General features: G+C 38.4%; 1 long non-coding RNA gene and 1 pseudogene across 12 annotated transcripts in view; one reads left to right on the top strand and one right to left on the bottom strand.

The window, feature by feature from the left end:
• Positions 1–23,762, bottom strand: part of LOC129532271 (uncharacterized) — a 192,985-nt gene that overhangs the window by 38,344 nt on the left and 130,879 nt on the right. The window contains exon 4 of one of the 12 annotated variants that reach the window (XR_010132846.1): positions 3,179–3,320. The exons of 10 other annotated variants lie outside the window; for them this stretch is intronic. This is a non-coding gene — a long non-coding RNA (uncharacterized lncRNA). The remainder of the gene's footprint in view (positions 1–3,178; positions 3,321–23,762) is intronic. One more of the 12 variants, XR_010132847.1, reaches the window with a different exon arrangement.
• On the top strand, positions 8,207–9,712 carry LOC101149112 (keratin, type II cytoskeletal 8-like; annotated as a pseudogene).

The following is a 23,762-nucleotide window of genomic DNA, read 5'->3' as shown; positions in this document are numbered from 1 at the left end:
CTGATTGACAGCTGGGGGAACAGAACACTTGAGCTCCTGGCTGGGCTTTGCAGAAGCTGGTTTTTAGCCAAACTTACAGGTAGATATTGATTACAACTATTTATCATGCACTGAAGGGATAATGGAGAGCACTCCCTCTCCACACCCCACCACCTGTGGGTTCCTTGAGAAAAAGGCTTAAGGCTCTATCGTTAGAATTCAGAAGAGTGTCTGGGTTATTCAAGAAGACCTGCTGACATCCAATGTTACTTCCTATCTCCCTGCAGTGATGGAAATAAAATATGAGTATTAAACTCTATAGGCACCACCAAAGAAGTTTAATTATACACATAAAAAGAAAGAATCTATATGATATTTGTAGAATCTCTCTAATAATGTTCTCTTTGTTTATGCTTATTTGCTGTTTAATGTTTATATTCAGAGAGGAACTTGCCCAAGAGCCTCAAATGAGATCCAAGAGTTATGACTGAATACCAACATTGCCTCACATTTCTGTTTCTGAGAAAGTCATTAAAAAGAGGGTGGGTGGGCCGTTAACCCTCTGTGCCCACCAGTTTATCCAAGTTACTCATAACTTAGGGTAGTAGTAGTGAGGAGAGAGGGCTTCTAAGAGTGCTCAGGCATTCAAAACAACAAGTTCATCAGAGGGCAGAGGTAGTGGCCATAGTATATCAATGATGATTTGCATTGTCTGGGAGCCAGGATAGATAAGCAATTTAAATAATTTTTTTGAAGTTTGATTGGTGTCTATCTTGTCTGTTTTTGTATGTCTCAAAATTGTGTTTAAAAGGATGAAAGTAAGGCTCATCCGTAAAGTGAAATTAAGTTTTAAGGCATTTATTTATCTACACATTCACTTGTCATACTATTTCAATAAAAAGCGTGTAGTTCAACATGTTCATTAATAATATAAATTAACAAATTGAGGTCAAGGAAGGTAAAGCAGCCTTGTCCAAACTAGCAAATGGCAGACCCAAACCCAGTCCTCTTCATCCTCAAGCTAATGTGCTTTCTCCCTGGGTCAAAGTTTTACTTCAGAATACCCCCGGTTTTCTCCAAGATATGAGTAATACAGTTTTTAAAAATCCTGCAAATAGGATTTTTTAAGGGATTGAAATGCTCAGCAAGGGCTAAGATATTATAACACCAGGTACTTTCTTCATTATATCTGAATCATTCTCTAGATATAGGTTAAGGCCTGGAACAGCAAGTTTCCTTACTTCCAACACAGAAACAGGGCCATGCATCAGGAAGAAAAGCTGGAGGTAGCCCCAAGGGCCTTGATCATTACCCATCGGTCTGAAGCTACATTCATTAAAGGAATCATTTTATATCAAGAGGGTACCTGTTTCTAAACTTCTTAGAAAAATTGCATATGTTTTAAAGTTAAATTCTTGCCCTTGGGAAAGGGTTTGTTCTGTTTGAAACTGGCAGTGTATACTCTTTTCATACATGTTTTTGTTTGTCTTTCTGGTTTCTCGGCATCCTTTGAGAATTTGACCCTGACTCTGACCCTGTGTGTTCTGGAGGGATGTCAATCATGGAATCCAGAGTCCCTGACCACAGCTTAGGTAAAGGACTGAAGATTTGACTTGATGACAATCAGAATCTCCCTCCAGAATTTTGAATCTTGGGGAGTCACATACATGAGGTGGTTGAGGATGAAAGACCTGATGGCAGAATCATGGAGAGACTACTTGTGAGTTCCTGCCATCAAGACCCCTCAGGATGCTTATCCATGTCTTTTCCAAAACCTAAACCTTAACCTCTCCCTTCAATTCCACAAATTGTCTAGTATCTTCTTACTTGTCTGTTGATTTATCTGCCTATTGCTTAAGTTACTGCAATGGATAGCTGTTGCTTGCAATCAAAGAACTCTAGCGTTACTCAGTTACTGAGTAGGGATGTAATCCTGAGCAAGTTCCTTCCCCTCTTTGAACATTAATATTCTTATCTGCATAATGAGCATGATAAATTAGGTTGGATGTCTCTGTACGTAAATAGATGTGAGAATATAAAGGAGATGATCAACAAATTTTTTTTGAAAGAATCAGTATGTTAAGCTTTGTGCTAAGCCCAGGGAACCACAAAGATAAGTGAGACAGTGTGTTAAGATTCCATTCTGTTGTTCTGGGCATCTAACTTTTTATATAATTAGGATAGCAGCCAGTAATTGAAAACTTTCTCTATTGAAATAAGAAATTTTACTCTACAGTTGGACAGAAATGGTGGGAGACCACAAAAGGGCTCATAAAGGGAGATGTCTTGACTGTGAGTATCTGCTGCAAGCAAGCCCCTTGGTACCTATGAGCACCCTCTGACATCCCTGATGAAAGGATGAGCACATTGTTACTGGCTTGCTGACTCTATAGTCAGTGATTCTTTTTCCCAAGAACAGCTCCTAGCACATATCTCAAAGCCTTCAGCCTTGACTGATCAATGCTTGGCTAAGCCAGGGCAGTCATTGGTGGTTTGGCACAGTTTTATTCTTGGCACTGACACCAATGATACCTTGCAGATTTCAAAGCTCTTACACACAGCTAGATACTTAGCCTGAATTCAGAAAATAAAGTAAGAAATGCTCCCTCATCACCTTTTCTATTCTTCTATGCAGACCCCAGGTAATAACCACTGTGAGTGTATAGTTGAAAATGTGGTTTATGGCCCAGAATCACCTCACCTGACATCCAGTTCTTTATGCACCGTCAGCCTTAAGAGGGGGGAATATATAAGACTGAGCTTTTCTTCTGAATTAAAAAGAAAAATTAAGCTATACTGAACATCATATTTTACATACCTTTTCTTCTTTTAACTCACAAGAACCCAGTAATGTAAGCATTATTACTACAGTGTTTCAGTTGGGGAAACTGAGGCCTAGGATGTACAAAGAGGCAATACAAAGATTCAAATCCAGATTCCCTGATGCCAGCCTCTTGGCTTATCTTAACCATCATACACTCTGCCTCTTGCCTCTCTTCTTGGTAATGGGAAGGGGGTAAGGAGATAACTAAATAATCCGATACAATATTAATAACTGTTCTTTTGTGCTGTTTGGCATCATTATGCAGGATCTATAACTCATGACCCTGATAACATTCTCACCTGAGTATAGGCATAGAAATAATGTCCCCCTTAGCCTTCCATTTTCTATACCTTCCGATATTCAGCTGTCAGTTACCTACAATAACATTTTGAATTCCAGATGGTCTCACTCTAATATTTGGGAAATGTGGGAGCTGAATTTCTCTTGGAGCCGATTTTCTCTCTTCCTCCTTTCATGCTAGGGTAGAAACTCCATTTAATATTGAACTGTGCAGGACCTAAATAGAATATCAAACCAGACACTCAGGCTAAATCTTATGCATTATAAAGTTGAACATATTTTGAGCAACTAATTCTCTGCTAGTCAATTGTACTGGCAGAAAATATTCAATCACACCTCCAGGCTAGAATAAAATGAGTGTACAACTGAAGAAAGTCCATGAGAGTTATTATGATACTAGCTATTGGGTTTTCTTGAAGTCTTCTAATTTCATCCTGTTATAATAATTACCACTTAGAACCAACTATGTGCCAGGCACTGTGCAAAATTCTATACAAATACTATTGTACATATTCAAAAGAACAACAAGAGATAAATAATAGATACCTCTATTACCCTGAGAAAATTAGGACATAGAAATTTGCCCAAACAAATGGTGCAATCAGGACTTAAACCCAGGTGACTCCAAAGCCTATATTTCTAAGCACTGATCTAGATGACTTCTACTCTCCCAAGAAAGGAAGCATTATAGTTTCATAAATCATTCCACCTATGTGCTCAGTGTCATGCACTTTACAAATATTCAGATAAATTCCACCTCCCTCACTCCCACTTATCAGGCAATAGAGGAAATGTATAAAAATATCCAGCCACATTTGTCAAACATGATCTGTTTTTCACCAACACAGTAGAGACTCAGTAGATTTCCACTGATATCAGCTGAGAAAATAATCAATTCTGCTGCAAACTCACCTTGCACATAATGTCATTCATTTGCCCTTGTAAATGATTTAACAGACTTTCTGGGGACTGAACTATTCATCCTATAAAAGGCCAACATTAAGAAATGTGAGAAAGTGCTGGAAAGGTTAGACTTTTCAAAAGTAAGTAGAATCTCCTTATGCCTATGTGAAGTGGATGATTTAGTTAATAGAGCAGGAATATTGGGAGCTTAAGTTAGACCTAGAATCCTCAGGGGCATGAATTCTTGAGTCAGCAAGAGAGAGTCAGTGTCTCAAGGCTGACATACCAGTCAAACCTCTGTCCTCCACTTTTCTGGGGTATAAAGTGTTTGTTTGTTTGTTTTTTTCTCTTTTCCCTATGCAACAACGCAGCAGCAGATCCAAAATAACTCTATCCCTAGTGTAGAGACCCATCAGCGATGCTAACTCCACTCGTGACGTAGCTGCTTGATATTTGGTCAAAATTAGCTCTTTTTCATAGAATGTAGCTTAGATTTTCCTCCTATGCATTCGCTAAAAGCAAAAGTAACCACCTTAACACCTGTCATATGAAGAAGACATATTCTTTGCCTCAAACAAAATAATACTTATAATAGAAAAAAACAATCATAACAAAAATAAAGCAGCCAAAACCCAATAAGAACAAAACCACTATGTGCTTTAGCCATGCTGGGTCCTGACTAGGATTGCCTTAAGCAAGTGTTGGTATCTCACCTTACATCATCCCCTTTTTCCTGTTAGTTGCTGTGTTGCTGAGTCTATTATTCAACTATCAAAAAGCCAAAAAGAAAAGTTAAGAGGCAGTTTCTGATTACACAAATATCTAATGTCCACGTTGTCTCTAACTGTTTATTCAGATTGCCAATGACTTTAGAATTTAGAAGCTATCATTCAAAATGACCTAGGATTAGGGCCTAGAAGACCATCATTTCCAAAGTATCCCTAAGAAGGGTACACTGGATAAGCTACAGAAGTCTGAGAGTGCAAGGAAACCTAAAAAGCTAAATTCCAGAAAGTGGTAAGACCTTCCTAACAGGGGAACACAATTACTTTAACCCTGGTAGTAGTGAGGGAGGAAGGAAAATCTAGTAAAATGCTAATGAAGATAAACTAGGCTAACTTTCAATAAGTTTTTAATGACTGGATGCAAGCATCATGAGAGATTATAATCCCAAGAAGCCTCAAACACAGAGAAACTTTGCACCCATTCTCCAGTTCTTTCCCAGAGGCTTTTTCTGGGTGCTTGAGTGTGTTATTCTGATGAATAACAGCAGTGCAGGAGAACTAAGAGAAAGTCATCCAGGTGATCTCAGGTTTTCAACAAGTTGGTTCTCCAACTTTCACTGGTGCTCCAAAGGCTGAATGTGGGGCAGGAGGACTAAGAGAAATTCCATAAAGTTTATGATTTAATCAAGCATAAACATTTCCTTTTATTTTTCAACTCTCTCTCTATTATGTATATACATAAAACACTAAACTGTATATTACATATTATATTTTACATAACATATATATTATCATATACAACTTAAAAAGTCCTGGCTGATAAGGAAGATGTTTTTAAGATGTGTGAATGTGGTAGGAAATAAATTTCTAAACAGCACCCAAATTCAAAATGCCAGGAGAGACTCTGAGACAGAGATCCCAGAAGTCTTACCAGTACTCTCATCTCAAGTCCTTGTGAAGTTAAAATTTTTCAGGTGAACTGAATCAAACTAATGCTTCATCAAAGCTAAAACTAGATTAGATTGACTCAGCTCCCAACACCATTAGCCTCACAGAATAAGGAACATGTCATTTTCTGGAGGCAAATATTGCTTTCTTATGTCTCTCCTGATCTTTTGCACGTAGTACGTAAGACACAGTAAAAAAAAAAAAAAAAAGAGAGAGACACTGAAGAAGGAAGAACATGTGACCCATGGTCAATATAAGAAATAATCAATAGAGACATACTCAGAGATAAGCCAAATGTTAGCAGTATAACATAGAGAATTTAAAGAATGATAAAATGTAGGTTAAAAACTAGAATAAATGGTGGACAAGATGTGTGAACAGATGGGGAATTTCAGCAAAGTAACAGAAACAATAAAAAAAATTCAATTTCGTCGTCTTTCAAATGAAGATGCCCAAAGTTATTAAGTAATTTGCCTGAGGTCACATAACTAATCAGAAATATAACCAAAACTTTTAAAAAATCCATTTTTCCCAGATGATCTGCCTCCTCTCACACCTCAGCCTCCTGTTTTTCCATCTGTATTTTCTTTAAAGACCTTGTTTCTTCCTATAATAGGGAGCAGAACCCATCCAATCATCTTTTGGAGAGATGAAGAAACTGGGCTTTCCTGAAGCCGTCTGACCTACTGTACCTGTTCATTTCAGCTGAGGAGCTGTCACACTACTAAGTTCTGAAATGGAAATCATGCTGTAGGTCTTATACCAAGGTTTACATAGGAAAAGTTTAATTTCCTTTACCTCTACTAATTTTATTAATGATAAGGCTACTGGTGACCTAGAATAGAAAGCATGAGTCTTTACTCCCTTTCCAGGCTCAAAACCCAGCATAGCAGGTCCAAGCTGTGATGGAAAAATCTGTAGGCCCATGACTCATTTGCTCTTCAGAGGGGAGCCCCCAATTTTCCTCTGAAAAATCTCCCTTATCCTACTTACAGTCCAAAATGTTTATATAGTATTGGTTTCATCTCAACTCCAGCTTCTATGGGGGACAAGTTATTAATTTGGCTTGTGTGAGCATTTCATTGCCTCCTTACTCACCCAACTACTGTGGTTGGATCAAGAATGGGTCCATACCCAATATGAGCCTTTGAGACACAATCTGGGTTTTATTACTAGGACTTATGTATTTTGTTGAAAAATAGAGGCATAGTTCCTCTTTTTGCTAAACCTGGACACGTAGAAATATAAGATTTCCATGAGCTGTATGTAGAAGAATTTTACTTGAGAGTGATACTAACAGAAAGGGAAGATAAGGCTAGAGGAAAAGAAAGAAAGTCCCTGTTACTTGGTAGCACTGCTGAATCAAGCATAAACATTTTCTTTTATTTTTAAACTCTCTCTCTCTATATAATATATATATAAAACATTAAACTATGTTACATATTATTTTTTTACATAAAGTGTATATTATATACAGTTTAAAAAGTCCCAGCTAAGCAAGCCACATATAGAAGAGTGAAACTGGGTCCCCATCGCTCACCTTATAGAAAAATCAACTCAAGATGGATAAAAGACTTAAATCTAAGACCTGAAACCATAAAAATTCTAGAAGATAACATTGGAAAAACTCTTCTAGGCATTGACTTAGGCAAAGAATTCATGATTAAGAACGCAAAAGCAAATGCAACAAAAACAAAAATAAATAGATGGGACGTAATTAAACTAAAAAGCTTCTGCACAGCAAAAGAGATAATCAACAGAGTTAACAGAGAACTCCGGAGTGGGAGAAAACATTCACAAACTATGCATCTGAAAAAGAACTAATATCCATAATCTACAGGTAACTCAAACAATTCAGAAGGCGAAGACAAATAATTCTATCAAAAAGTGGGCAAAGGAATGAATAGACAATTTTCAAAATAAGATATATAAACAACCAAAAAACATATGAAAAAAACGCTCAATATCACTAATGATCAGGAAAATGCAAATTAAAACCACAATGAGATACGACCTTACTCCTGCAAGAGTGACCATAATTAAAAAGTGAAAAAAACAATAGATGCTGGCATGGATTTGTTGAAAAGGGAACACTTTTACACTGCTGGTGGGAATGTAAATTAGTACAACCACTATGGAAAACAGTATGGAGATTCCTTAAAGAACTAAAAGTAGAACTACCATTCAATGTAGCAGTCCCACTACTAGATATCTACCCAAAGGAAAAGAAGTCATTATATGAAAAAGACACATGCACACACATGTTTATAGTGGCACAATTTGCAATTGCGTAAATGTGGAACCAATCTAAGTTCCCATCGGCCAAGTGGATAAAGAAAATGTTGTATATATACACCATGGAATACTACTCAGCCATAAAAAGAAATGGAATAATGTCTTTTGCAGCAACTTGGATGGAGCTGGAGGCCATTATTCTAAGTGAAATAACTCGGGAATAAAAAACTAAATACCATATGTTCTAAGTGGGAGGTAAGCTATAAGGATGCAAAGGCATAAGAATGTTATAATGGACTTTGAGGACTTAAGGGGGAAGGGTAGGAGGTAGGTGAGGGATAAAAGACTACATATTGGAGCAAGAAGCAGCTTCTCCACTCCTTCTGGAATTTCTGCCTGGTTCAGCCCGCTCAGCTCCTCGAACTTCTCTTAAGTGGGCAGCAGCAGCTTCCGAGGTGGCCTGGGTGGAGGCTATGGTGGGACCAGCGGTGTGGGAGGCATCACCACCGTCCCGGTCAACCAAAGCCTGCTGAGCCCCCTTAACCTGGAGGTGGACCCCAATATCCAGGCCGTGCGCACCCAGGAGGAGCAGATCAAGACCCTCAACAAGTTTGCCTCCTTCGTCGACAAGGTAAGATTCCTAGAGCAGCAGAACAAGATGCTGAAGACCAAGTGGAGCCTCCTGCAGCAGCAGCAGACGGCTCGGAGCAACATGGACAACATGTTTGAGAGCTACGTCAACAACCTTAGGTGGCAGCTGGAGACTGGGCCAGGAGAAGCTGAAGCTGGAGGCGGAGCTTGGCAACATGCAGCCGCTGGTGGAGGACTTCAAGAACAAGTATGAGGATGAGATCAATAAGCGTACAGAGATGGAGAATGAATTTGTCCTCATCAAGAAGGATGCAGATGAAGCTTCCATGAACAAGGTAGAGCTGGGGTCTCGCCTGGAAGGGCTGACTGACGAGATCAACTTCCTCATGCAGCTATATGAAGAGGAGATCCGGGAGCTGCAGTCCCAGATCTCAGACACGTCTGTGGTGCTGTCCATGGACAACAGCTGCTCCCTGGACATGGACAGCATCATTGCTGAGGTCAAGGCACAGTAGGAGGAGATCGCCAACTGCAGCCGGGCTGAGGCCGAGAGCATGTACCAGATCAAGTATGAGGAACTGCAGACGCTGGCTGGGAAGCACGGGGATGACCTGCGGCGCACAGAGTGAGATCTCCTGGATATACGGGAACATCAGCCAGCTCCAGGCTGATGTTGACCAGAGGGCTTCCCTGGAGGCCGCCATCGCAGATGCCGAGATGCACGGGGATTTGGTGGTTAAGGATGCCAACGCCAAGCTGTCCGAGCTGGAGGCCGCCCTGCAGCGGGCCAAGCAGGACATGGCGTGGCAGCTGCGTGAATACCAGGAGCTGATGAACGTCAAGCTGGCCCTGGACATAGAGATCGCCACCTACAGGAAGCTGCTGGAGGGCAAGGAGAGCCGGCTGGAGTCTGGGATGCAGAACAGGAGTATCCATAGGAAGACCACCAGTGGCTATGGAGGTGTGCTGAGCTCAGCCTATGGGGGCCTCACAAGCCCGGCCTCAGCTATGGCCTGGGCTCCAGCTTTGACTCTGGCGCGGGGTCCCCCTCCTTCAGCCGTACCAGTTCCGCCAGGGCCGTGGTTGTGAAGATGATTGAGACCTGCGATGGGAACTGGTGTCCGAGTCCTCTGACATCCAGCCCAAGGGAAAAGCTGTGGCAGCCCCTCTCAGCCTGCCCCTCCTGCGGCTGCCGCATGGCGCGTAAGGGAGGCTGCTGTGCAGGGGAGCACAGGGAACAGAAGACCCACCTCAGGCTCAGCCCTAGCCCTCAGCCCAGTCAATGCATATACAGGCTTCCCAGTAACCTAGGCTGGCCCCCGAAAAGGAGCTGGACTAACTGGATTCTTGCTCTTGATAATTTGAATTTTAAAACTCATAAGAAATGAGGTGATTGGCAACAGGAACTGAAGCTTAAAGTATTAAATAGATTTTTTTAAAATATGAGAGTATGAGATAGATTTAATCTTCTGAGACAGAGTTAAGATGCAAGAGGTCATGGCAATCCCAAGTTATGAAGAAGCAGAGTCCCTAAGGAAGAAGAAGTCATAGTCTGAATAGAAACCATTCAGGGAAGAAGGAGGGAATAGGCAAGTCAAGAGTGAGAGAAGAGAAGAAAATTAGTAAAAGCAATAGAAGACCGTGTGTGGTCCATGAGACAGAAAGAAAGACTGAAAAAGAAATAAGGTCTGAGATAATACTAAGCATCTCACTAGATCTAGCTTGTCTCCAGCAGCTCATGTTTTTGGGTTCTGGTAGTGGCTAAGGGCACTGGCTTTTATATCTGTAGTTCTATAATTCCATCTCAGTTCCTTTACCTACTAGCTGTATAATCTTGAGCTGGACATTTAATTTACTAAAATTGCTATTTTTCCTCACCTGTAAAAATGGGATAATACTACTAGCTTCATTGGACTATTAAAAGGATAAACTGATCTATGTAAGGGTCTTGGCATCATGATTGGCACATGGTGTGCACTCAATAAATGGTAGCTATTTTTATTCATACTATTGTTTTTATTATTCATTTAAATATATGTTAACATTTTCATTCACGATGATGAATGAAAACAAAACCTCTGCATCATGGAAGCAAAACAAAGCATCTTATCCATGGAGGTTACGTGTAATCTTTCCTATTGCATTTATTACCTTCACAAAAATCCTTATGACAGCTTGCTATTCACTTTATTTGAATTGTCTTAATTGAGACTCTATTTCTCATATCCAAAAATGCATAATCAAAGCCAGCAGCCTGGTAGAGTGGAGAAGATAAAGAATTCAGAGTCATGCCTTTGAATCTAAAGTGTCTTCTTTTGACTTACATGCAGCCAATAAGCATATGAATAAAAAAAAAGCTTGCATCACTGATCATTAGGGCAATGCAAATAAAAACCACAATGAGATACTATCTCACACAGGTCAAAATGGCTATTATTAAAAAGTCAAAAAATAAGAGATGCAGGCGAGGTTGCAGGCAAAAAGGAACACTTATACACTGTTAGTGGGAGTGTAAATTACTTCAACCCTTGTGGAAAACAGTGTGGTGATTTCTCAAAGACCTAAAAACAGAAATACCATTTGACTCAGCAATCCCATTACTGGGTGTACACCCAAAGGAATGTAAATCATTCTATCAAAAATACACATGCATACATATGTTCATGACCACACTATTCACAATAGCAAAGACATGAAATCAATCTAAATGCCCATCAATGGTGGACTGAATAAAGAAAATGTGGTAAAGCTAGCCATGGAATACTAAGCAGCCATACCAAAGAATAAGATCATGTCTTTTGTGGGAATATGGATGAAGCTGGAGGCTTTTGTCCTTAGCAAACTAACGCAGAAACAGAAAAGCAAATACAGCGTGGTCTCACTTATAAGTGGGAGCTAAATGATGAGAGCACATGGACACATTGGGGGTGGTAACAACACACAGTGGGGCCTACTGGAGGGTGGAGGGTGGAAGGAGGGAGAGGATCAGGAAAAATAACTAATGGGTACTAGGCTTAATACATGGATGACAAAATAATCTGTACAACGAACTCCAATCACATGAGGTTACCTATATAACAAACATGCACATGTACCCCCTGAACTTAAAAGTTAAATAAATTAATTGATTATCTTCTTTTGAAACATTTCTCAAACTTTCCATGCCACGATTTGCACACCGGGGAAATAAATAAAGTACATGAAAAATAACATAGATTATGGAAATCTTTTTTGAGATCATTAGAAGAAAAATACTAAATGGAGTCACCAAGGCATTATATTTATTTGTTCATAACACTATGAGCATTATTTCTATCATCCATGATTAAAAATTCTAAAGCATTCATATTTAAGAAAATATGTATACCATAGTGGTGGGGCTGAGAATTCAAAAATATTACTTTTACTAATAACCTCAGTTAAGAAGTCAGACAGCCAGGCATTGAGCCATCAGCAGGAAATATTCCAAGTTAGGTATTTAGACAAAGAAATCTGATGCTCCATGTACTCAAAATTTATTTTCCTCTTATTATTTTTGATGAGCTGATGAAAATAAAAGGTTGTGTCCCTGCCATTTTTCAGTCATTGAAAAATTGTGACTCAGAGATCTTAAGATCCAAAGAGAATTGTGCATATGGTGATCTTTCAGCCTTCTATTCCATTTCATTAATTTATGTCTGCAAAAAAATGAATGAGAAATCAACAGCAAAGTCTAGACTGAATTCCAACAGCAGTCATAATTGTGAAAAATAATGGCCGGGCTATTACTGTTTTATAACCATACATCAACAAAGCTCAGTAAAGAAGCATGTCAGTGATGAAGTTCACTACACAGAAGAGCCTCTGAGACTTAAAGGGAGCCCCCAATGCCCACATACTCAATAGACTACAAGGCATCGTTTCCCAGTGGAGACAAGCATCAGACGTGGGATCAGAAGAACTCAGTTTGATTCTTGGTGTTACCCTTTCTCTTCCTGATTTTATAAAATTCACATCACCCACTGAACCTCCACCTTTTCATATAGGGTGAAGATAGGGATACCTTCCTTGCTGTGAGGTTCAAAATCAAAATGAGAATGTAAACATCTCTGAAAAACAGTAATTATGTAATGAGTATATGTTGAATGAACTAGGCTGTAAATGAATTGGAAAATACTATTAAAAAATATTTGAGAGAGCTGAAATTTCAATAAGAGATTTCAAAAATAGAGCTAAAACATCTATATTTCAGCCATGGTATTAATTACCTGTTGGGATTGATACAACTTCCCTAACTACTGTGCCTCGATTTCCCATATGAACAACAGGAAGAAATGACAGGCCCTGGTTATATTATTACACACAGATACACAGACACACACGATAACAAAACTAGTGCTAAACTTCATTTAAAATTCCCATATTCAGTCATTCAGTCAGCCATTCAACAAATATTTCTCTATCTTCTACTACATAGTTATCTTCTACTATGTGCCCAGCACTGTGCTAGTCACAAAGGGCAAAGCAAAGCACAAGACTCAATGTCTGCTTCTCTTAGAGTTTACATTGCAGTGTATTTGAACAAATAATTTGAAGACCACATGATAAGTGGTGACTAGGAAAGTACATGAGTTGTGTGTTATTGCACAAAGAACCCTCACCCTCCTATTTATATTACCATAAGAATCCCACAAACCTAAACATTTCAGTGCTTTGGCTTTTGTAGGTAAGAGTTAAACCTATTGTCAGAGCCTAGCGGTCTCCTTGAGCTCAGTTGTCTTCGGGGAATGAGAGTCAGAAGTGACATCTGTCAACGCAGATGACACTGGCTGTCAGAAACAATTGCATCTTTAAGAAAGGATGAAGAAAATTCTCCCGCATGCTCCCAAGTGGGTGTGCCAGGTGTAATTGTTATGCAAGAGGGGACTTTTCAAATCAGCAGCTAAACCAGAGCTCAGAACAGCCTGGAAAGAAGCAACCCATTGTCAGGTGGCTGGCAAGCCTCCCTTTTGGAAGCATGCATATTCCTGCCCAGAAAGGAAATGCACCTTATTTGTATCCAGTAGTGCATAGATCTTTTTAAAAAGATGTGTGTATAGAATTCTGTTGTTTTTTTCCTGCCTACAATTTATTAACCCCATCTTTAGTAAAAGTACTCCAACTGTCTCTAGGAAATCACTTTCCTCATACTAGCATGATGTGATTTTGCAAGAAATGGGGCACAGTCCTGGCTTCTGGAACTCCCCATCCTCTTGACTCCATGAATGCTTATAGGGATGTAACAGAGACCAAGACAATTGATTCAATCAAACTTAACCCTAGTACTGTACCTTGAAAAACTAAGAAATAAGGTATTCCAATTCTGAACTTAAAACTGAATCTAAGACTGAACTCATTTGCAACCATCCTGACATCCCATTAGGACAATCATCTAAGAATGGAGCTAACAAAGAACAAAAGGCAGTCAAGAGATAAAGGCAGGTTGCTGGATCCTGATGAAATAAATTTTAGCTTGGAGCTAGCTCATGATGCTTAAAGCTGAACCAATTTTTTTTTCAAATGAGTTTGAATTGGATTTTCTGTTACATATATTTGTGAAAATTTTGATAGCTACTTATGGCACATATCTAATCATGACTAGGGCAAATGCTTTGGATTACTGGATAGCTTGAATTGTTTTATTCATCTCCTTTCTATATCATCACCATTTATGAAATAGCAGAATTCATACCTAGAGTGGTATAATTCTACAGCCCAGATATGTAACCATTCTGTTAAACTTGCCTTCCAGTAAACTAACTTCATTAGTCATTCCACCCAAGGACATTTGAATTTTAAAAGATGACATTTAGTTAGGAATTAAATATCCCAATGCATTCTCTTAACATTATTTGTCAGATGATTGAAATGTCTTCCTTTTCTCTCTTCTTGTTTATTGCTAAATTGAAATATATTTGAACAATCTTGAGAGAAACATTATAAAATGGTTTTCTAAATTGTACTACAGCCAGAACTTCTCCTCTTGTACTTCAGGCCAAATATTTACAAAAAGGCTAGATTTTTGACAAACAGTTTAATAATCATATTAGTAATTGACCATTCACTTCTACTTTAATGTGAATGGATTTTCATAAAAGCAGGTAGTGCTAAAATACCTAGGGGGTTGAAGAAGTCTCTGACTCTACTTGGGACTGGCTGGAGCCCTCTATCTCTATGCCATTCAAAAAATTGATCAGTGAGAGCTTTCGGACTGCCCATAATGGCTATAGCATGACATATGGTTTAAACACATAGACTTTGAGGTTAGACCGTCCTTAGCTCAAATACCTGCTCAGAAAACTATTAATAATGGAACCTGGACAAGTTACTTAACCCTCCTAAGCTTCAATGTCCTCATCAGTAAAATAGTTATAATCATAGGGGCTATCACATGGGATGTTGGGAAGATAAAATGAGAAAATATAGGTAAAGAGCTTAGGAACAAAGGAAGGGCTCAATGAAACTTTAACCAACATTAAAATACACAAGAGGCTGCCCTCTTAGTGTAGCCAGCAGTGCATCAGTCTCATAAGACATGTAATCTATGCTTACGGCCTTTGAAGAGTCTCACTTCACCACAGTCACACATTTCATCACATTTGATTATTTTGAAAAGATAAGAAGGCTCTAAGCCCTGACTTTGATGGCCCACTTGCTGTGAGTCTGAGACTGGAAACTTTCTCTCTGAACTCAGAGTTTATCATCTGTCTCTGTGCTGTAGCAGCTCCTCAACAGGACTCCTTTACAGTCAGAGAAAGTGCAGACTCCTCCAATATTTTCATATGTAAAAATATAAGAAATGCCAATGTATAATTTTAAGTAGTGATGTGCATATGAGTATGTATAATTTTTAGATTAACAATTCACAGTGTACTTAGGGCTGTGTGGTTCAGTGCTGGGACAACTAGCACAAAATTGATAAATGAGCCTCCCTTTTGATCTTGAAACTGTACGTCTGTGACTATAAGATAACCTTAGTTCCACACAATCTCAAATGACCAAGTTTCAGATCCTTCATGAACGTGAACCCCAGGTACCGTGGCTTTTCCCCCAACTTCACTTCCCTTACCCACCCCATGCTAGTTCCATATCACCAGAAACAGAAATTTGGGTAAAGGAAAGATATTGTGGCATCACAAATTAACTGTTTATTAACCAAATATTACAAAACCCTATATTTTTCTCTTTTCTTCCTTTAAAAACTGTTGTGTTATATAACATTCAAAATAGAGCAAAAGGTATGAAATATAAAACACAAAGAAAACTGTATACTTGTCCTTTGGCATAAGAAATAAAACATCACTAATATACTCGAAGCTTCCTTTCATTACATTTTCTTAAAGTGGGTCTACCTGAGTTGTGGAGAAACAGAAGGCATAGTAGGGGGGCATTTCATTCATTCCCTCAAAATTATTTAATCCACAGAGAAAACATCTCCATATGAAGAGAGATAAAGGTTTTCTCTCATACTGCTGGGGCCCCAAGGCTTCCTGGCTCTACAAATCACACTGTCTTCTCCAGATCTCCCTCTTTTCCCTGTGGCTGAGTAAACACCCAGAGCTGCCTTCCACCCCCACTCAGAGAATGCAGCCTGAAACACTGCAGTACGAAGTATTGATCCTATGGCAATCATCTCTCAAGCTGAGACAGATCCTAGTGGGACTGCCTGAAAATGGCAAATCATCAAATAATAGGACTGGAACTAGAGTTTAGGTGCCCTCTAGATCCAAAATTCTATCCATAAATCCCTTAAGTTCCTTTCAGGTTTTTCAAAAATCCCAGTGTGTCAGCTACTATTACAAAAACAACTTTAGCCTGGGGATTAACCTGAAAAAGCATATCTTCGGGCTGGATTCATCATGATCCCCATCTCTGGCTATCAGGAATGACTATAAGTCGTTAGATATTGAAGTTGCCTGACAAGTCCTCAGTCACACTCTTAAGCTTTTGTCTCAGCTGGAGGATGACAAATGAGCACAAACCTAGGGTTCAGGGTGAGTGCTTAAATCAGTGTAACCATAGCATTTTTTGTTTTTTTTTGTTTTTTTTTTTTTTTGTTTTTTTTTTTTGAGATGCCACTCTGCGGTTTCTAGGTCCTGGTGGGTGGACAACCTTATTTACTGAGAACCCACTAAGAACAGTTTACTCAGTGCTATCTGACATACCAAAATAAATGGAGAACTTCGTTAATCTTTTTTTTAATTTCTAGCCACAGAGTTTCAAGCCTCTTCAGCTGGCCTTGGAAATTGTGCAATAACATCTGTGAAATCACTTTATGGACTCAATGTGTCTATGCTAATGCAAGGGATTTTCCCCGTTATCGAAGGCCATTTTTGTTGACTTCTGTGTAACAAATCCTCTCTGATCATTCTATGCAAACATCCTGTGGCCAAAAAAAGTAGGAGAGTGGTCAGATTTGTGAGCCCTGAGGAAGCCAATGAAGCGAAAATGTGTCTCCCAGGATATAAGTTTCCAAAAAGACCACCTAAAGTACAATTACCAAGTGTGCCTGTGCCTTGCTGAAAGTATCTAAGGGCAGTATATATCGCAAAAAGAAATAGTAAACTCCTTTTGTGATGATTTGCCAATGAATTCGTTTCTTTTTAGTAAACAACTGGTTCTTTGTAAAGATGCTTAAGACTATCACACTTCATTAACATCTGGCCCCTTCAATTTGACATTTGTTTAACACCTACTATGTCCCTATCGTGACGCTAGGCACTACAGGCAATGCAGCTATGAAGCACACATTTCTCAAAGTCAAAGAAACAAGTTACACTCTAATAGTTACATCCTAAACCAAGAATACGAATGCCTATAATTCAAAAAGGGATGTCCCAAATGCGATTAGGGGTTCAAAAGATGAAGAGATAGATCATGCAGTTGATGGCTTCAGGGGAAAATTTAAAAAGCTTAATGAAGGACCTTTATGTAACATAGACTTTGAAGGATGGATAGAATATTGACAGACGAGGAAGAGAGACATTCTAATCAGAGCAAACACCATGAGCAAGATGCAGAGATTTGACATGTGGGATACTTCCAAGAAAAAGCCAATAATCCATTTTAATTAAATCACAGGATATTCACTGGGAAGAAATGGAAAATAATGACAACATGAAGAAAACAACAGTAATAGAATAATAATGGCAGTAACCACTGTAGCTAATATTTATTGTGTGAGGCATGGTTTTAAGTTCTTTTTATTTAGTAATACATAATCATAGAATATATGAGAAAATAAGCACATTTGTAAACTGTGTAGATGTAGATGTGTCCTTTCTTGGTGTCAATTTGTCAGTATGAATAGACAAAAAACTCCCACATACATATATACATTTAGACCTACCAGTTCCACATAAAGAAATTTGCTCTAAGGTAATAAGTCATCCAAGTGCAGAGAGATATATATACAAGAATGTTCACTATGATATTGTGTATAAAATAAAAAAATTGTAATCCTAACTGCCCAACAATAGACAATGGTGACATCAAACTTCAAAAACTTTCAAAATATATGGTTGAGTCAAACAGAAGATTTATTCATCTGTTTGTTTAACATAATATCAAGTTATAAAACATATTTCCTATTTGTATATCAAATGGGAAAAAATTCTGGAGGAAAATAAGCAATAGTTCTAAAACAATTATATATGGGTATTTTATATAAGTTGGATATTTTGTTCATCTTTATTTTCTCATTTTTCTTCAGTAATTGTGTATTGCTTTTCTAACAAAATAAGATTAAAAGTATGTAAAGAAAATAACTAGATAAAATATGAACTTAGGCTATTGAGCAGCTAGATCTCACTCTGTATGTTTCCCTGAAATCACTAGTAACTTATCCAAATGATCTTAGGGCTTCATTGGATTTGTGGACCTGGATGGCAAGGGACAAGCAGCACTTAGACTTTTAACTTAATAGCAGGGAACCTGAACCAATACATCAGGTGAACTACATCCTTTGGCATTCTTGAAACTCTGTGAGTTCCATGTGTAGGTGATGCAAAGATTAGATGGGAGGTGTAGGGGGATGGTCACCAAATAATTTTGATAAAATCTGAAAACTGAGAAGAATTTTGGAAGGATGGTAGATTAACAAAAAGACTTTCAGATTGGTGAGAAAATGGTAATCTATAGAAGAAAAAACATGTAAGGACCTGGGGGTGCTCATTGTTTGACATGGACTGTTTTCATTTATTTCTTACCCAAACTGAATGAACTAGATACTATTATCCCAAGCTTGGAGGTGAGAAAACTGACTTTGATTATATCACGTTCCCAAGGTCACCCAACAGTAAGCATTGACATTTGCATAGGATCCTGGCAAGTAGAAATGACAGAGAAACAGATTGCAGTTCTGTATAGGGAAGAACAAGTACGAAATGGGTCTCTGCTGTGCATAGCGAGCTCCACACCATTGGAGGCAAGCAAGCACAGCTTAGGTGCCTAGCAGGCAGTGATTCAGAGGAGACCATGTCGCTGCTGGTGGTTGCATCATTTGAACATACAGTGCCGTACAACCCTAAGAATCCTATATAGCCTTCTAGCCAGGAAATAAAACTAGGTCTTCTCATCTTAACATTCAGGCAAAAAGAATTCAGAACCTCCCTCAGGGGCCCGAGAGTCTTAGAACTGACAAAGGAACATTTTCCACAAATTTCTCCTTTATCCCCACTACTGTAATCTTCTTTCTCTTTCTTTTTCGTTTCCCTTATTGTCCCTTGTCCAAATTGCTTTATTTCATATCTGATTATCTTACTCTCCTCCCACTGCTGTGTCTCTTGTTCTGCAAGAGACATACTCTAAGATGATTTCATTTTTCTCTTCTCACTACTCTTTTGAGACACTTTTAACCAATACATATTAGCAAGGATATAGAAAACAGTATACAGTGGAAGAAATAATGTCATAAAACACTGTTAGAATCTGTTCAGAGCTTTTTTTTTTTCATAGGACTCAAAGCCGACTTCTGTTATTTTCTCCCAGCCAACGTCCTGGAAGCCGTTTTGCAACATTATAGCAGGAATGGTAATCAGAGGCCTAATGTGATCTTACAGATTAAAAAAAAGACTAATGGGTAACCGGGACCCATGAAGAAGTACAACAACTCACAATCTTCTCTCAGATCTTCTCCATAGAAACAAGAGTTCAGGGTGGTCCTACTCCATTTGTTCATTTATTCATTAAGCATCACATGGCCATCTATCATGTATGTAGCAGATTCTCTGCCAAAGAAACAGAGATAAGTAAGGCTTGGAAGAACAAAACTGAACAGAGAGGTTGGAGAAGAATGGCCTCCAGCAATAAATTTATAAATAAATAAATCTCACAAGTAGAAAAGTTGGAGTTTGTGGCAAATTTTGAACAGTCATAACATGAATGTGTTCAATCCTTCCAGTGATCCAAGGAAAATATTAATCCCCATTTACAGATGAATTAAGTGAGATTCCTTGGAATCTTGGTATCTTGGTATCTACCAAGGTATCTTGGTATCTTGGAATCTTGGTAAAAAAAAAAAAAAAAAACAATCACAAGGACACACATCCCAGAAGCACAAGGGCCTAGGTTAGAATCTATCCCCAAATTCTAGGCTGTTTGCACTACAGGTGAGATGAAATGAAAGAGAATTTCCTTCACACTTAAGGGAAATTTGTTTTCTTTTCATCACTTCAGAAAGGTATATTTTATTAGTAATGCCCCATTTGATGCCTTGAGTAAGCAGAAAAGCAAGATGAGAAATAAAGGGCCATACACAGTGGCTCACACCTTTAATCCCAGCAGTTTGGGAGGTTGAGGCGGAGGACTGCTTGAGGCTAGGAGTTTGAGACCAGCCTGGGCAACATTGTGAGGCTCCGTCTCCACAACAACAACAACAACAACAACAACAACAAAATACATTAAATATTAGCAATGAGCAATGGCTGGGAATAGCCTATAGTTCCAGCTACTTGGGAGGCTGAGGCAGGAGGATCACTTGAGTCCAGGAGTTTGAGGCTGCAGTAAGCCATGATCACGCCACTGCACTCCAACCTAGGTGACAGAGTGAGACCCTGCCTCTGAAAAAAAAAAAAAAAGAAAGAAAGAAAAAGTACTTAAAGAAAAAAAGAGAGAACTAAAGACAGGAAGGAGAGTCAAACAAAAAGTGAAGAGAGCATGAATCGCTCCTGTTTCCCTTTTCCCACACCCTTCCACCGTGTGCAGTGCTACACGGTGGCACTCCATGCTCATGGTCTCTCTGCTCATGTTGTCTTTTTTATCTTCCTAGAATATTCTTCCTATACATTTTCATCCTGTTAATGGAGGAAAATGCTGATTAAAACTCTGATTTTAGTCAAATCATCACTTAGATTATACCCGATTGTTTTAGTTCATAGTGACACTATTTTCTGAACCAAAGTTCTAGTACACGCTGTTCATTCCTGCCATTCAAACCACCTTAAACTTATACACAAACATAGCATGTCTCAACTCAATCTGAATAACTCAGAAAATAGCACCTTGGTTTTTCATGTTTTTAATTATTTCCCATTTTGTAGCACAGTCCTGGGCAAAGCGATTTGAAATATCTATATCTATATCTATCTACTATCTGTCTATCCAGTTGCAGGCTTGTTCAACCAAAGTTTGTCTCCAAAGGCACTTGCTATGATTGGTTTCAGGAAACAAACTATTCCCTTTGCACTAGTTAGTTTTTTCTCATTATGTTGAGATAATTTGCATTATAGTACTTATGAAAGTCTAACATTATAGCATTTATTTGGTACTTTATTGTCTGTTCCCCACAAGCCAATAGAACAGACATTCAAGACAGTGGGAAACTTGCCATTTTTTACTGTTGTATTTCCAGTGCCTGGAACTGCCTCTGGCACCATAGTACATGCTCAATAAATATTTACCAGATGCTGAATACAAAATATATGACATCTGCCAATTTCAAATAAGCTAATAGAATCTGGTATAAGGAAGTAACTGGCATTTCACGGTGAAAAAATTTTGAGGCCAATAAAAAGGTAATCAATCTCAACTGGAATGAAGAAAATGTCTGTATTACTAGTACTATACACCCTGTCCCTACTCTGCTCATAGATGGGGACTATTTCTCACCACATCTCCCCATCTGAAGATGGAGCTTGTTCTAAAAGAGTGATCCTCCCATGTCAGGGTTCTTAAGAGAATCTGACTCAGGAGGCCCTTAGATGACTCTGGCTCTGGCCATTCAAGGATGTCTCTTTGGGAAGCACAATTAGCTGACATACTGCTCTTAACTATAACTAAGCATATTAATTGGGCAGGGTCAGAGGAAAGGTACTTGTTAAAAACAGAGATTCCTGACTACTGTTGCTTCTTGTCATAGGTGCTCATTAAAGATCTTTTTTCCCATGAGGTTTTTAAGGATCAATTTTATAATGATTTTTTTTCTGCCTAGGGAAGCCAAAAGTCTAGTGAGATTATAAGAAAACAGCTCTAGTTAGCAAACCTTCCTGCTTCATCTTCACAAACATAAATACCACTTAAATACTGCAAATAAAATTAAATACCTAGGAATTAACCAAAGAAGTGAAAGATTTGTGTAATGAAAACTATAGAACACTGATGAAAGAAATTGAAGAGGACACTAAGAAATGGAAAAATATTCTATGTTCATGGGTTGGAAAAATCAATATTGTTAAAATGTCCATACTACCAAAGCAACCTACAGATTCAGTGAAATCCCTATAAAATACCAATGACATTCTTCATAGAATTAGAAAAGAACAATCCTAAAATTTATATGGAATCATAAAAGACCCAGAATAGCAAAAGCTATTCTGAGCAAAAAGAACAAAACTGGAGGAATCACATTACCTGGCTTCAAATTGTACTAGAGAGCTATAATAACCAAAACAGCATGGTACTGGCATAAAAACAGATACATAGACCAATGGAACATAATAGAGAACCTAGAAACAAATTCACACACCTACAGTGAACTCATTTTTTACAAAGGTGCCAAGAACGTAAACTGGGGAAAAGACAGTCTCTTCAATGAATGGTTCTGGGAAAAATGAATATCCATAGGCAGAAGAATGAAACTAGACCCCTACCTATCACAATATACAAAAATAAAATCAAAATGTACTGAAGACTTATATCTAGTATCTCAAACTATGAAACAACTACAAGAAAATATTGGGGAAAATCTCCAGGACATTGGTCTGGGCAAAGATTCTTGAGCAAAACCCCACAAGCACAGGCAACCAAAGCAAAAATAGACAAATGGGATCATATTAAGTTAAAAAGCTTCTGCACAACAAAGGATACAATCAACAAAGTGAAGAGACAACCCACAGAACGGGAGAAAATATTTGCAAATTATCCATCTGGCAAGGGATTAAAAACCAGAATATATAAGGAGCTCAGGCAACTCTACAGGGAAAAAAATCTAATAATCCAATCAAAAAACAGGCAAAAGATTTGAATAGACATTTCTCAAAAGAAGACATACAAATGGCAAACAGACAGAAAAATTGCTGAATATCATTGATTGTCAGAGAAATGCGAATCAAAACTACAATGTGATATCATCTCACCCCAGTTAAAATGCCTTATATCCAAAAGACAGGCAATAACAAATGCTATCGAGGATATGGAGAAAAGGGAACCATTGTACACTGTTCGTGAGAATGTAAGTTAGTACAAACTACTATGAAAAATAGTTTGGAGGCTCCTCAAAAAAACTAGAAATAGAGCTACTGTATGATCCAGCAGTTCCAATGCTGGGTATATACCCAAAAGAGAGGAACGCAGTATATCAAAGAGATACCTGTACTCCCATATTTATTGCAGCTCTGTTCCCAATAGCCAAAAATTGGAAGCAACCTAAGTGTTCATCAACAGATGAATGGATAAAGAAAATTTGGTACTTATGCACAGTAGAGCATTATTCAGCCATAAAAAATGAGATTCAGTCATTTGCAACAACATAGATAGAACTGGAGGTCATTATGCTAAGTGAAATAAGCCAGGCACAGAAAGACAAACATTGCATGTTCTCACTTATTTGTGGGATTTAAAAATCATAACAATCGAACTCATGGAGATAAAGAGTAGAAAGATGATTACTAGAGGCTGGAGAGGGTAGTAGGGGGATGGGAGGGAGTGGGGATAGTTAATGGGTACAAAAAAATAGGAAGAATGAGTCAGGCCTACTATTTAATTGCACAACAGGATGACTACAGTAAATAACTATTTGTACA

Source organism: Gorilla gorilla, chromosome 2 (genome assembly GCF_029281585.2).
Source record: "Gorilla gorilla gorilla isolate KB3781 chromosome 2, NHGRI_mGorGor1-v2.1_pri, whole genome shotgun sequence".
NCBI classification, from domain to species: domain Eukaryota; kingdom Metazoa; phylum Chordata; class Mammalia; order Primates; family Hominidae; genus Gorilla; species Gorilla gorilla.
Note: the sequence above shows the minus strand (reverse complement) of the source record. Positions and strands in the feature narration are given on the sequence as shown.